Genomic DNA, 16,569 nt, shown 5'->3' with positions numbered 1-16,569 from the left:
GTTGATTGATTGTGCTATTATTTTCTACCCCTCTGTTTGTGTGCTGCATAATTCTATTTATATGGCTTGCAGACAGGATCATTTTGATGCCCTAGAAAATGACTTGCTTGCACATTTCTCCATTTTTACCACTGGAATCATTTGACTCATGTTCCCATTTCAAACTATGGTATTGTTTTATTTTTGTGAATTTATTCCTGCAGGACACAAGTTAAGTACTTCTCCCTTTCATAGTTCAAAGGTTCTGTTGCTATGTAATTGTATAGTCTCTGTCCATGTCTTCTGCAACACACTGCTAGAATTTTTTTTTAATGCACTGTGCTGTCTTGTTCAATTATTTGGTCAGTTTTTGTTATTATGAGAAGATGTTGAGGAATTCTATCTATAATGCATTGTGTTGTTCTGGTAACATTACTTTTGTCTTCTCTTTTGAAGTCCTTTGAACTACTTTATGCGTGGTCCTTGGCTACCTTTTGTTCCTACTTTTCTATGTATATATTGTCAGGACTAATGTTGGACGCAGTTTATATGTTTTTGGCGAACTGGCAGAAACTCTTTGACTTGCCAAACACTGCAGCTCAACACCTTCACAAGTCCTGGAATTTATGTTATTCTTTTGACTATAAGGAAGTAGTACTCCTTATTTTTGCATTCTTAATAGGTTGTAAGGGAATAGTATTCCCTGTTGGGGAATTTATTTAAATAATGCAGAAAAAAAAAATTAGAGATTTGGTGTATTTTGAAAAGGTTTAAAAAAGTGAGTGGCACCGCGGTGGCTTATCGCGGTGCCACAATTTCCATTAAAAAAAAAAAAATTTCCAAGTGTCACTGCGGTGATGAACCGCGGTGACACAGAATTTAAAAAAAAACAAAAAATTTAATATGCCATCGCGATCAGCGACCGCGATGGCATGAATAAACAATTAGAAAAAACAAACAGGTGAAGAACCGTTATCTGAGATAGCGGTTCTTCACTGATATCGAAAAAAAAAAGATGGTCAAACTGCAGCCTGCAAAATTGCAGGCTGCAACAACCAGGTGCTGAGCCACCGCACTCATGCAGTGCGGTGGCTCAGCAATAATGTCTTTTGTCCTTACATTGCAGCTCACACTATTTTAAGTGTGAGCTGCAATGTAAATTTTCATAAAGTAAAGCAGCTGCCTACATTGTTGTTCTTCATCTTCCTCCTCCTCTCGGCAAAGCACCTTGTTCTTCATCTTCCTCCTCTCTGCAATTTTTCTTGTTCTTCCTCTTGGACAGTTTTTTCTTGTTCTTCCTCTCAGTTAATTTTTAAAAATATTTGAAATCAGTATGTCTAATTTTGGCCCTATTGATAACAGTGTTCTGTACGGGCAATTAAACCATCGTTCTGAAGATGTGTCTGAAAATTCGGATACAACATTATCAGTACGATGTGGTGATATAGCCTTTTTTCGTGTCCTCCAACTAGCACCCTGTTATATTCGTGTTTTGCAAGTACTCCAAAATATGGGGTTTCTTGGTGTTTTGCAGTGTGGCATGTTCAAATTGACACCCACTTAATTACTGCATTAGTAGAGAGATGGTGGAGGAATTTATCTAAATAATGCAGAAAAAAAAATTTAGAGATTTAGAGTAAGTTTGAAGTTGTTAAAAAAGTGAGTGGCACCGCGGTCGCTGACCACGGTGCCACAATTTAAAATTAAAAAAAAAAGATTTTCCTTTGTCACCGCGGTAAGCTACCGCGGTGACAAAGATTAAAAAAAAAAATATTTTAATAAGTCACCGCGGTGGCAATTAAAAAAAGAACGTATTTTCTGTGTCACCGCGGTAAGCTACCGCGGTGACACAAAATTATTAAAAAAAAATATTTTTTAATAAGCCACCGTGGTAGTGAACCGCGGTGGCATAAAATATTTTTTAAAAAAAAATAAAGAATGAGCCACTTACCGCGGTGGCATAAAATATTTTTTTAAAAAAAATAAAGAATGAGCCACTTACCACGGTGGCTCATTGTTCACGTTCTTTTTCCAGTACCTAACACCGCGCTAAGATAGCGCGGTGACCATCAACTTTTCTGCTATTTTTACCGTTGCTTTTCCAGTCTCTGACACTGCGCTAAGATAGCGCGGTGATAAATAATTTATCTGCATTATTGTCTGTGACATCGCAATTGTTTATCGCGGTTTTTTTAGCTATATATACCACACTCCATTCCCTCAGTCATTCACATTGAAAAATCGAACGTCAGCTTCAAAAAATTCAACATTCATTTCTTATTCCTTACACTCTCAAAAGCAGCCATCGAAAAATTCATACTCCACCATACCTCGCAATTCTTCTCAAATTTGTTCACTTTTTATTAGAAAATTTACAATTGAAAAGGTGTCTAGTAAGTTATTTATTAAATTTTTGTATTATTTGTTCCTTTTAAATATCTTCTTATATTAGAATTTTTTTTTATTGATGTGTATTTTATTTTGTTTTGAAAATATGGCGGAGCAAAATACCGTTGATATTGTTATATATTTTGGAGGTCAACAAATCAATTCGAATGGTTCTGTAAGTTATGATCGTCCTCCACTCGGATTCATGCAAATTTCTCATAGTACTACATTTGCTGAGTTAGAGTTAATTTTATATGAAGAAATTGGTATGGATAGGAATAATGTTAAATTGCATATATTTTTTAAATACATAACATTTAATTTTGACCAAAGGAATGAGATGTTGTTGGCAATTAAAAAGGATCGTGATATGAAATTCTTTTTAAATATGGTGAATGGATATGTGTTGATTGATATTTTTGTCGAAGCGGAGAAAGTTCTGCAAGATGCTGTACCAGATGACTCAGCTGTTGGTGATTGGGGAACGTATATGTCTATGATAACCCAAGATTTGCCGAGCTTACCAATAGTAACTCAAGAAATGGGGCAGTTTGGTATTAATGAAGATTATGCAGGCCCATCATCGTTTGCAGGCCCATCATCGTTTGTAGGCCCATCATCATATGCAGGTCCATCGTCGTATGTAGGCCCATCATCATATTCAGGTCCAGCTGCATATTCAGGTTCATCGGATTATGCATGTCCATCGGATTATGCGGATTCATCTGAATACAATGATGAAGATGCCGAGTTCGAAGCTGATAGTTTGTTGAACACTGAGCAAGCTAACTCAGAACCAGATAAGGTCGAAGTAGAAGACCAGATTGATCAGAATAATTCGATGATGGTGACGTAAGTATACCTGTTATGATGGATGTTCTTGGTGAGAATGCACAAGAGCATTTTGATTTGAACATGCTTGCCGTGCCTGACAGAATGACCCTATATCCGGTCATTCCATTTTATAACAAATGATAAAATGGGAACTAAAATCAACTTCCTTAATAATTAAACAATGTTTTTAATAACCAATTTTATATTTCTGTAATCATATTGCTATAATCATATTTCTGTAATCAAAGTATTTAATACGACAGGGGTTGTATTTTATATTAAATTTATACTAATCATACTTTGTATTTAATAATCATACTTTATATGAAATTTAATATATACACGTATATATATTTAATAATCAAACTTTGTAATTAATAATCATACTTTATATGAAATTTAATATATACACGTATATATATTTAATAATCATATTTTATATTTAATAATCATACTTTATATTATATTTAATATATACACGTATATTAAATTAAATGTAAATTGCTCTTGTGGAAAATAAAATAAAATCAGATTAAATAAAATAGAAATTTTATAGACATCTCAATTTACATATGCAATATTCTTATGCTTTCCGTATGTAGTAACCAAATCTAATAATGCCCTCTAGTGCCACAACGTGGACGTCTTCTGTTTCTTCGGGGAGGATTATCATCTCTTTGGTCACCGGGTGTGTTCACATCGGTGTTTTCGAATGGAACCGGTGATGTATCATATTGTCTTCGAATTTACGGGTTAAAATTATGTATAAATGTACCATCAAATGATGGCAGATATGGAGCATATGGAGTGTAAGCAGTCGATGGACCTGTTTTCGGGTAAAAGCTCAACGGACTAGCCTCTGTGCAAACAGTAGATGGCCCGGCCTCGACATGTACGCTCGACAGACCAGCCTCTGTGAATGCGTTGCCACGAGCTGTGTCTGCCGGTCTAACTCGAACACTTGGATACCGTGAAATAGAAAAGTTCATAATTTCACGTCTGATCGTACGCGCTTGCACTCGAGTATCTCTTAATGACTGTTGATCATCTCCGGAATTTTCACAATCAATCACTAGCTGCTCCATTCTATTATACTGGTAAACAAAATCAAATTAGCAGCAGAATTAACTAGCTAAAATAAATGAACATAAAAAAATACAAGGTGCTTACCACATATTCACAATCACGGGTGTCAGTTGGTCGATAGCCCGGCGTGTTCGTAGACAATGTGTTATGTGAAATCTGGACCCGAGTAATTTGATAATATCAGTTCATATAGTCGGGAACGGTATCACGACCACCTTCAATAATGGGTCCTTCCACGACCAGTGATTGCACATCGTTCCATTTCGCAATGTAGTCCGCGTGAAACGTTGCCCAGTCCATGTCATGACGTCCCCGCCTGTCTATTGTGTGTAAACTACGTTCACTGATTAATGGGTTTGGGGAGATGTCTTGCACATAGCCAAATTGGCGGAGAACCCTCTCCGGGTGATGCATCTCCACCAGCGAATAATTGATCAATGGGCAGCGTATATTCCATGTTGTGCGCATTGCATAATAGGGCAATGCCTGAAGCTCGAGTGCATTATTATCATACGGAGTCCAAATAAACTACAATACCATATAACACCAATCAATATACTCGGAACAAATGCATCAGTTATATTACTAAAAATAAAAAATAAATCACAACAATATACCTCATTTAATTGCATACGATCCAACACGTTTCTTATTATACGTAGAGCATTGTGTGCCGTATAAGTACGGGATATATGATACGACCACCTAAAATTAAAATTAAGAAAAGTTAGTGAAATTAAATTTTTTTATAACTATATGAATAAATAAAAATGTCCATACCGTTCAGCATATGGAGGGCTAGGCAGAATGTTGTCAGGGTCCATAATGGTCGGCACTAGAGATGAAGCTTCACTCGAGGGAGTGGGTGCAAGTTTTAATATGCGAGACCATGCCCATATCTGTAATAATTGCATGGCACCGCCAATATTTTTTTTCCCTCTTTGTGATGTACATAGCTCTCGGTAGAGATAAGCCAACACTGCAGAACCCCAATTTGAGACATATTGCTCGTGTATATTTTCCATATGGCGCAGATATAACAATGACACGGTGTTCCCCGTAGCATCAGGGCACAATACCTCACCAAGAATGCACATGGCACATATACGTGCCTCCTGTAACACAGCCTCAAACGGGCTATCATAATCACACGTATTTTCTAATAAATATTCATATAACACTGTCAGTTTTATTCTTGACCATCTAAATGCATCTTCATTTGGTATGAAACCCAACCATTGATGACAATAATTTTGCCACTGTTGGGTATTATACCTTGTATCTACCCCGGTAATAAGATTACCTTCCACCGGGAGTGTCCAGATGATGGCGATATTCTGCAGTGTCACGGTTGCTTCGCCCACCGAAAAATGAAAAGTATGTGTCTCGGGACGCCATCTCTCTACTAATGTAGTAATTAAGTGGGTGTCAATTTCAACATGCCCACACTGCAAAACACCAAAAAACCCCATATTTTGGAGTATTTGCAAAACACGAATATGACGTGGTGCTAGTTGGAGGACACGAAAAAAGGCTATATCACCACGTCGTACGGATAATGTTGTATTCGGATTTTCGGACACATCTTCAAAATGATGATTTAATTGCCCGTACAGAATACTGGTATCAATAGGGCCAAAATTAGACATACTGATTTCAAATATTTTTAAAAATTAACTGAGAGGAAGAACAAGAAAAAATTGCCCAAGAGGAAGAACAAGAAAAATTGCAGAGAGGAGGAAGATGAAGAACAGGTGCTTTGCCGAGAGGAGGAGGAAGATGAAGAAAAAAAATGTAGGCAGCTGCTTTGCTTTATGAAAATTTACATTGCAACTCACACTTAAAATAGTGTGAGCTGCAATGTGAGACAAAAGATATTATTGCTGAGCCACCGCACTGCGTGAGTGCGGTGGCTCAGCACCTGGTTGCTGCAGCCTGCAATTTTGCAGGCTGCAGTTTGACCATCTTTTCTTTTTCGGTATCAGTGAAGAACCGCTATCTTAGATCGCGGTTCTTCACCTGTTTGTTTTTTTTTAATTGTTTATTCATGCCACCGCGGTCGCTGACCGCGGTGGCATATTAAATATTTTTTTTTTCTTAAATTCTGTGTCACCGCGGTGGCACTTGAAATTTTTTTTTTTTAATGGAAATTGTGGCACCGCGGTAAGCCACCGCGGTGCCACTCACTTTTTTAAACCTTTTCAAAATACACCAAATCTCTAATTTTTTTTTCTGTATTATTTAAATAAATTCCCCTTCCTTGTTTGTCATTTTGTTGAAAATATTCAGTGTAAGGACTAGTACTTCTTATTTATGGCTTTTCTATAAATATTACGTAGTTAGTACTCCACATTGTACTCTTTAATTTATCCTAATTTTAATATAGAAGGTACTGGGACCCTGAAAAGCTGTCTCCCACCATTGGGTGGTTTAAATTAAAACAATAAAAAAAAGAAACACTTGGGTCACATGTACCATTAATTAGAAGAATATATCATATCCCCTTTGACGGGGAGAGGTTTTTCCTCCGTATTCTTCTCAATCATATTAAGGGACAAAGATCCTTTGAAGAGTTGTTGATAGTAAATGGAGTGACATATGCAACATTTAAAGAAGCTGCTCAAAGACGAGAATTGCGCTCTGTAAGGACGTTAGCTTCTTTAAGAAGATTATTTGTCTCAATAGTGGAGTGCGACAATTGTTGGACGAATTCTATCCCTACATGGTTGAAGACTATGCTTTCTCAACTTCAGTAGATACCCCTGTCCACATGAATAGATTACTACTATAGATAAGACAATTATTACATTGCTACATGAGACAACTTTTTGAATTTGATTTGTCCTCTATCAGGGAAGATAGTGACTCACCACTTTCATGGATTATTCAAGATGAGTTGCCTGTTCATATTCCAATTCAAGATTGGCAATCTATTGATAAGTTGAATGACAACAAAAAATGTGCATTTGATGCTAATAAGAGGACCATTTAAAATGACCAGTCCGTAATTTTCTTCATAGATGGAATGGGGATCTGGCAAAAGTTTTCTGTATCGTGCTATATTTGCATTTGAGGGAGAATGGTCATATTGTTATTGCAACAACACCACCTGGTATAGCAGCGACGTTGTTGCTAGGTGGAAGAATTGTACATTGACGATTTAAAATACCTCTACAACCAACAATGGATAGTTTCTGTAAAATCGACAAACAATCTATTCTGACTGAATTGATTAGGCATGCTACAGCTATAAATCCCCATGGCGAATCGCTATACCTTTGAATATGTATATAAAATATTTCGAGATATAGTAGAAAATAATTTGTTTTTTGGAGGTAAAACAATGATATTGAGTGGAGATTTTAGACAAGTATTGCCTGTTGTGAAAGGAGGATCGCTCCGTGAGCAGGTAGCCTCAAATTTTTCCAAATCCACATTTTGGATGGTGTCAATATCATAGGTTTTCAATAAAACATGCAGTAGTACCAAGACCAAGGACTTTCACAATTTTTGCTGAGACTGGGTGATGGTTTGGAACAATCATATAATGGTGATTTTGTGCAGTTGCCTCAGTCCATGGTCATACCATGGAAAGAATAATATTTTATTCACCGATTGATTGATTATATTTTTTCAAACATGATTGATCATATTAATGACACCAACTATATGGTTGGTAGGGCCATAATCACTCCAAACAATGTTGTTGTTGATAAGATCAATAAAATGCTAATTGGTTTGTTTTCTAATGAAGAAAAAGTGTACACGTCTTGGGATTCGGTAGATGATGATCAACATAATCTTTACAATACCGAGTTTTTGAACTCTCTCACACGAAGTGTTTTACTTCTGCATTGGCTCATTTCTAAAAAGGTGTTCTCCTATAATGCTTTAAGAGATATTGCATCTAAGCTTGGCCTTTGGAATGGAACTCGACTAATATCTACCAATCTCTGCACAGACTTCATAGATGCAAAGATAATGATAGGTCCCTTCATAGGTACACGATATTTCCTACACTAAATACCTTTGAAAAGTGAAGACAACTCCAAGCTACCATTTGTGTTGATACGTGCGCAATTTCCCATCAGATTAAGTTTTACTCTTATTATAAATAAAGCTCAAAACCAGACAATTCCAAATGTATGTATCTTTTTGCGTAATCATGTTTTTAGTCATAGACAATAATATGTAGCACTTTGAAGAGGAGTTTCACAACAAACAACAAAATTTTGGTCAAAAATGAAAAAATACCACCTCAAAATGGTTTTTATAGGAGGAATGTAGTCTGTAAGGATGTTATTCTACCACCCACTTAATAATCGGTATTATACATCCTCCTCTTGAGTGTGATTTTAGTTTATAATTGCATTTTTTACCTTCTGTACCAAAAATAAATTGGTACTTATATATCAAAATGAAGGAAAAGCAGATCGGCCTGAAAACGCGCTAGCGGAAGCGAGTGAAATAAAGAAGTGAGGAAAATGATATTATCAAAATTAATACGATCCAACCAAGGGGTATACCCTTGGTGTTTGCAGGCATTTGATGTAGTATGTGGATTAAGAAATTAAAACAACAAATCTAGACATACTAGGCTATCGATTAATGAACAAATGAGATGCGGTATTTAAATGAAGGTTTACCTCTTTAGTTTGCGTTTCAACCGGCAATCATATATTCAACCATTTGTTCATCCTATGCTCTAATGTAGAACCCCTCTAAAGATGATCAACACCACAACAAGGGAAGATGGCTTTGATCTCTTTGTTAGAAGAAATCAAAATCGGTTGGACGAAGATGATCATAGAGAACTATATAATTATTTAGTGTATTCTTTTTATCAAAATTCTCTAAAACTACACACTTGATCCTAGATCAGTGCGATGTAGAGAATTAAATGGATGAGAAGGAGAGAAAGAGAAAGGGCCAAAATTGCTTGTTGGAGGAGGGTTAGAGATGTGTGTTTTCTATATTATGTTATGTGTAGATGATGAGATCACACATATATATATGCTGGCAAAAAAATGCATAAACCTCCCGTGTTTTAAAAAGTCAGCAAAAAATACTCTCCTATTTTGAAAATAGCTAAAAACCCCATCCTGTTTTATTTTAGTCAAGCCACTTGCCCTTTTTTCAGATTAGTACTAACGGCATTACATTTTTCCCCTGTCTGACTATTATACCCCTTGAATTACAGACTTTTGACCACTACAATCAAAGAGTATACCGAAGAGAGAGAAAAGAAGTTACAAAGAGAAGAAAGAAATTACGAAGAGTAGAAAAATTAAGGTTTCTTGGTATGAGATTGAGAGGGCAAAATCAAAGGAATTTGATCGAAAAACTTGATTTTGTTTACCCTAAATAGGACCAAAAACAACAATTACGGTTCGTAGGTTAGATTTGGGGTTTGTGTTCGAGGAGAAAGTGGAACTGCATAGAGGCTGTTCCTGTTCTTGAAGAAGAATTTATAAGTTTTTATTTTTAAGTTGTTTTGAGAAAAATGTTGTGCTTCTTGTAAGAGTTTTGTGGTTTTTGTTTGAAAACATGTAGGTTTTTTTTTATATTTGATATGGTTACTATTGTTTACTGTTTATTGTTTTTTATTTTATTTTATGTGTATTTTGTTATTTACAGGTTTTGAAATATTTTTTTTGTTTTCTGATCCCCCTAGTTTTTGTGTATTACTGTTTTTGGTCCTGCCCAATTTTTGTGTATTACAATTTCTAATTGTTTGTTTTTGTATTTTCTTTTACTACTAACAAATGTTTAGATATGCTTTATTGTTAAATTTCTGGTGTTAATCATAGAAATATTTACAATTTTTTTAGTAATTCATTATTAATTTTATGTGTTATGGCTAATTAGTTTCTTAATTAATTTGCAAAGAATAGTTTTGGGAAACTATGCAGACTTTTTTGTATGGCTAGGTGGGATTATAGAGTGGGTACCAACCATTAGGTATGTTGGGGGTATAAGGTCTTTTTTCCAGGAGTTGATAAAGAAAGATTATTTTATGATAACCTAATAACAATATACACTAAAGCTGGGGGTAAGGGTAGTAATGTAGTAATCTATTATTTACTTCCTTAACAAACATTACAAATGTCTATAAAGATTGTAGAAGGGGATGAGGGTATTAGAGAGTTATTAAGAAGCCATAAAGGCTGCAATGTTATATCAATTTTTTACATTAAAGAAAAAGCAGGCCCCTTATTATCTATAGATGCTAGTGATAATATTCTTAAATATAAAGAACTTGTGCCACTTCTATAGTATAGTGTTGAGGGTGCAGGGAATGAGGAATGGATTGAGGCTGAGAATGAGAGTATAGGGATTAAGGAAGGGGTTGGGAATGAGGGTGTAGGGGTTGAGGAAGGGGTTGAAGAAGGGGCTAAGGCTGAGAATGAGGGTGTAGGGTTTGAGAAAGGGGTTGAGAATGAGGGGGTAGAAGTTGAGGCTAGGAATGTTGAGGAAGGGGCTGAGGTTGAGAATAAGGGTGCAGAGGCTGAGGCTGGGAATGTTGAGGAAGAGGCTGAGGTTGTAGAGTGTGAGGAAGTAGGGGATGGGACAGGGGTGGAAACTAGGATTGATGCATAGGTTCAAACTGGGGTTGAGGGTGAGGTAGGAGCTGGGGTTGAGAATGAAGTGAAAAATTATGAGCCAGGATCAAATTCTGATTTATCATTAGTTCCTGATTGCCCTTCATGGATGTTAGAGGACTTAGAGGGTCCTTGGGATGATGATATCTTCACTAGTAGGACTGGAAACTATATAAGAACAATGGTAAAAACTCTAAGGTCTATAATGAGAGAAAGAGGAAAAAAAAGAAACCAAGAGTAACAAAATGAGAGGGGTGAAGGGAGTAATAGGGGAGATAGACAGTGGTTTAGTGATTGTGAGGATGAAGCGTTAAAATCTACTAGGGGTTCTGATGATGAGGGGGATGGGTGTCCAGTGTGGGATGAGAAGATGAATATGGGTGAAGTAAACTTGGTAGTGGGTATGAAGTTTGAGTCAAAAGCGAAATTTAGAGATGTGATGAGGGATTAGGCTGTGAGCAGGGGGTGGGATTTGAAGTTGGTGAAAAATAAAAAACACTTGATACTTGCAACTTGTAAAAAAGAGTGTAAGTGGAAGTTGAGGGCATCAACAATCATGAAATGCACAACATTTCAGATAAAGTCTATTAAGGGAGAACATACTTGTGCACATAAAATTGAAAATAAGGGTGCCAATTACATGTACAATGGTAAAAGACTTGAAAGCTTTGTAAGAGACAATCCAAATGAGTCTCTTCAATCATTGAAGAACATAATTGTAAATTGAAGTTTCAACTTATAAAGTGTATAGAGCCAAAAAAATATGCTCTTGAATTGATAAGAGGTGATGTGAAAGAGCAATATGCAAGACTTTATGACTACTGCTATACAATAGTGAAAATAGTCCTGGGAGCTCCCTAATAATGAAGCTGAACAAAGAAGTTAATCCACCTGTTTTACGAAGAATGTATTTTTGCTTAGAGGGATGAAAGATGGTTTCATTGAGTGGTGTAGACCATTAATTGGATTGGATGGGTGTTGTCTAAAGGGGTCATTTAAAAGGCAGTTGTTGGTTGCTATTGGGAGGGATCCGAATGACGACATTTATCCAATTGTTGTTGCATATGTAGATGTTGAGAAATATGATAGTTGGGAATGGTTTTTGAACCTTCTACTAAGGGATATAGGGTCACAAAATGAGAGGGGATGGGCCTTTTATTTCAAATAGGCAGAAGGGGTAACTAGAGGTTATTGTTGAATTGGCACTTGGAGCTGAACATAGATTCTGTTTGAGGCACATGTACCATAATTTTAAAAGAAAATTTTAAAGGCGAGAACTAAAAAAGATGTTTTGGAAAGCTGCTTCAACTTATAGTGTTAACTAACATTTGAAAATAATGGCTGAATTTCAAAGAATATATCCAAAAAAGGGTGTGGAACAAACACCATATGAATGGTTGGCTGAAATACCTCCAGTGTATAGGGCAAGGTGCTTCTTTCCAACTAAGACAAGATGTCATGTGCTAGTGAATAATAAGAATGACTCCTTCAATTATATTATCATGGAGGCAAGAGAATTACCAATAATTGAGATGTTTGAATGGATAAGGAAGAAGTTCATGGCAAGAATTCAAGTCAAAATAGAGGGGATGGAAAAATATGAGGGGTTCTGTGCTCAAATATTATGAAGAAGACTCAAATGCAAAGGGTACAGAGTAGAAACTGCTTTCCTTCTTGGGCAAGGGAAGACAAATATGAGGTAATGCGTTTTATTCAAAACCACATAGTCTACCTCAAGGAGAAATTTTGCAATTGTGGCATGTTTTAACTTGTGGGATATCCTTGCTGTCATGCCATTTCTACAATTGATTATCATAAGCTGAAAATGGAGGATATAATTGATGAATGCTTCAAAAAGGAAGTATATTTGAAGGTTTACAACCACATGATCCATCTAGTGTTAGGGATGCATGATTTCGGAGATTCAAAAATAGGAATTGTGAATCCTCCTGATGTTATAATCATGACGAGAAGGCCAAAAAAATGTAGAAGGAAGAATGCAAATAATGTGAGGGAAACAGCTTCAAAAAGAGGTCTTACCTATACTTGTGCCCTTTGAATGAGAAAACGGTCACAATAAAAGAAGTTGCACAAATTTTTCCTGAAAGGGTACTGCGAGGTGCGAGTGGATCGGCTCAAAAATGTGCAAGCAAAAGCGATTAAAATAAATTGCTTAAATTAAAATGAAATCGGAATGAAACCGTAATTCCAAGGAGTGTATCTTTGGAGTTCCTGGGTGTTCGATGTACTTAATAAAATTAAATGACAATAAAATTAATGGGGCTATGGCTAGAATGAAAAACAAGAGGAACAAAAAACGTAAATCAAGAATTACCCCTTTCTTTGATTTACTACGAACCACATTCATTTTGATCCGTTCACACAAGGCTTCAAATTAGAAGTGCTCTAAAGTTGCGTCCACACCACACCGGAATTGGATCCCTCAATTCTTTTTGCTAGAAGAAAATTAGGGTCACAAACACACCAATTGTGTATGCAAGAGAGGTATTTGGCCAAGTGGTGGAGTTAGTGGAGAGGAAATTATTTTCTTCTGTGTATTCATTCATTAGTCATTCCAAATGACTAATACACTTATATATATTTTGAATGGATGTAGTAAAACATGTCTAGGTTCATTTAACCATCAATAAGGGAATAAGATTCTTTATTCAAAATAAGGGATGACTAATATGCCACTTTCTAAAAGTGAATTTGTTAGTCAATAACTTCCTTTTCTGACAATTTCTACAAACTTAATTAAATCGGCTTGGGCCGATTTTAATTAATTAAAATACAAGACCCAATTAATTAAATCTAATTTAATTAAAGCTCACTTAATTAAGTCCATCATATATTTAATCCAATTAAATATATGAGCCCAATAACCTTTTATTAAATAATATGTCCAACTTATTGAATAATAAGGATAAGCCCAATATAAATTAATCCAATCAATCTATCCTTGGGCTTATCCATCCAATAGATCCCTCGAATATATAAGTAATCCTATTACTTACGGAATTAATTTCCCGTCCCTTCTCGGTGATTTGCATGTGACTCTTTAGGTTTACCTTTCAGCTAGACTTGGGCTAGTGTTCAACACTATTATTAATTAAATCTAATTTAATTAATAATTCTAGATTAATTCTTGATCAAGAAAGCCCATGACCATGGGTGGTCGTTTAGCAACGATCCATGGCACTAGAGACTAGGCGAATTTTAATACCGTCTACCATTTCCGGTCTTAGTCTAGGGTACGGAATTGGGCATCGATTCCCATCCTGGACTAGGCATCTAGGCTTAATAATTGAGATCGCGGTACGCCAAATTGCTCGACATAGAAACCTCTTCTCATATTCAACCAACAATTGTGGCCACAACTTGATAGAGCGTAGACACATCTCCAAGTGCATAAGAGATATCTCTGTCACGTTTTAATAGGGGACAGATCCTCTTCTTGGAACTCACCATTTTCGCTACATACTTTGACTGTACTAGACAAGACCTATGATGACCATATTTTGGACACGATCACCTCTCACTCTAATCTAAGATACAGTCATCGCATCCACGTGACTGTCGTGATTCCTCAAGTTTAAGGAGTACTCTCGTACTATTGGAGCTGAGGACTCAAGTCATACCAACCAAGCCCCCAAGGCTTTCATACGATGAACCTCGCGAGTCAGTTCAGCCGATTCGACACCTAGCCAATCGACCCATTAAGATCGCATAGACGTCTCACGTCTCTCACCGATCAAACATGACACTCATCAAAGGAATGTGACTTTTTTAATGCAAGTCTCAGTAAGACTTTTGATGCCTAATCTCGAGGTCCTCGACTTGGAATATTTCAGACCCAACCCTAAACAGTTTGTTGCATGACCGTCATCCAATTCGCAGTCCAACTGTTGCATGAATGTTAAAATGGTGTGTGGGCATCTATTGTGACGTCCAAGCAGTGCTTGACGTAATTTAATAAGCACAACAAATACGTGTGCCGACGATGAATTCTTACCACATTCATTAGGACAACATTGCTTAAATAAAGATTCAAAGCCTCCAATCTAATTGGCTTTTGGTCACCCATTCCAGCACCCCCACCCCAATTCCAAATTTAAACAAGTATTTTCTTAACCGTCAATTACTCATTTATTATCTAATAGATATTATTTAATAGCTTTCAGTCATTCATATTCTTTTTCTAACTTAAATTATTTCTTTGCAAAATCTCAACGAAGGCAGACAAAGATCCAACACCTCACATGGTGTATCAGGATCAAGAAAACCTAGTACCCTACCCCTTCTATCTTTTGATGAGAATGAGACAATACAATCAGAGGTAAATACTATTTTAATATCATTTTTTGACTACTTTAAATCACTTTTTAACTTTTTGTCTTACACTGCAGGTACCTCTAGTTTTCCCAACCATCTCGGATTCACAGCCTCAAATTCCAATTCAGCCCCATGTTCTAGTTCAACCCCATTTTCCACTTCAGCCCCATGTTCCAACTCATGATCCACCACCTCAAACAGCCCCAAGAAAACCTTTCAAAGTAAGTAATTTTATCATATCAACCATGCTAATACTTATGAGGTTTTTATAATGAAAAAATTTACTCTATAGATACCTCAGCAAGGCAGCAAGACACATTAGATGAGACTACAACTAGAGGATTTAATGTGCATAACCCATCGCATGAGCAGGTATACAGCTTGTTGCCTTAATAACTGATATTACTAGTCTATCTATTCACACCACTGTCTCATTTGTTGTGTTTTAATCTGTTCATTCAGAGAAGCTACTCAATAGCATGTCCAACAACAACACCAAAATCCTCAGGAGTTCATTAGGTAATTTTATAAATAATCCATTGAGTATATAACCTTATAACATTATTACTATGAGTTAAAATAATTTCATGTAACTACAACAACAACCTAAAGCTTTCAAAAAGCAGAAAAAACCCATTTCTTTTTCAAGTAAATTGCTTAAGAGACAACAAGAAGATGCTCCAGATCAGTTCTCCCAATTCAAGAGAAAATATTGTGTAGAGAGAAATCCATCTATTTTATAATTGATCAAGGGTTTGGCCAACTCACATAGGCCAAAACAAACCAAAAAAAACGATAAAAATACTTGAGGAAATGTATGAGTTACCATTGTGGTTCAGCTTTTGTCTATTTATCCAGATTAGCTGCTCCGAAACTAATCAGGTTTTCTATTTTGGGATGTCTACCGATAGATTTTGCAAACTGATTGTTTCAAATTAGGTTGAAATTTTTATAGTTTTTCAATGTATAGTTGTTGGCATGAAAATCTAATTGCTTTGGATTTTGCTGTTTTTGAATTTTGGATGGAAAATGTGGTGATGAATTTTGCTGTTTTTTAATTCTAGGTTCATTAACAAATTTACTAAATATTACATTAACAAATTCACTTAATATTACATTAACAAATTCATTCAAATAATACAACAATCATGCAAAATTAAATAGCTACAACTAGCGCCTTTAACATTTTCTGATTGCCCCCCTAACCGCTTCACTTTGCGAGTGAGGTCTTTGCATATAGAGTTCAGTTAAGAAAATCTCTCTTGCATACCTCTTAAATTTGATTCCACCTCTTCTTCCAATTCTGGCATTTGGAGATTTTGTGAATCTCTAGGGGGGACACTAA

At 36.0% G+C, this 16,569-nt stretch overlaps 1 long non-coding RNA gene across 2 annotated transcripts in view; it reads left to right on the top strand.

The window, feature by feature from the left end:
• Window positions 1-16,019, top strand: part of LOC105171217 — a 22,790-nt gene extending 6,771 nt beyond the window's left edge. Inside the window, exons 2-5 of one of the 2 annotated variants that reach the window (XR_848554.2) lie at window positions 15,128-15,228; window positions 15,299-15,445; window positions 15,517-15,596; window positions 15,687-16,019. This is a non-coding gene — a long non-coding RNA (uncharacterized LOC105171217). Of the gene's footprint in view, window positions 1-203; window positions 410-15,127; window positions 15,229-15,298; window positions 15,446-15,516; window positions 15,597-15,686 lie in introns of those variants that run through there. The other variant, XR_002287816.1, reaches the window with a different exon arrangement.

This window comes from Sesamum indicum, linkage group LG9 (assembly GCF_000512975.1).
Source record: "Sesamum indicum cultivar Zhongzhi No. 13 linkage group LG9, S_indicum_v1.0, whole genome shotgun sequence".
Classification (NCBI taxonomy): Eukaryota; Viridiplantae; Streptophyta; class Magnoliopsida; order Lamiales; family Pedaliaceae; genus Sesamum; species Sesamum indicum.
This window is presented reverse-complemented; position numbering and strand designations above follow the sequence as displayed.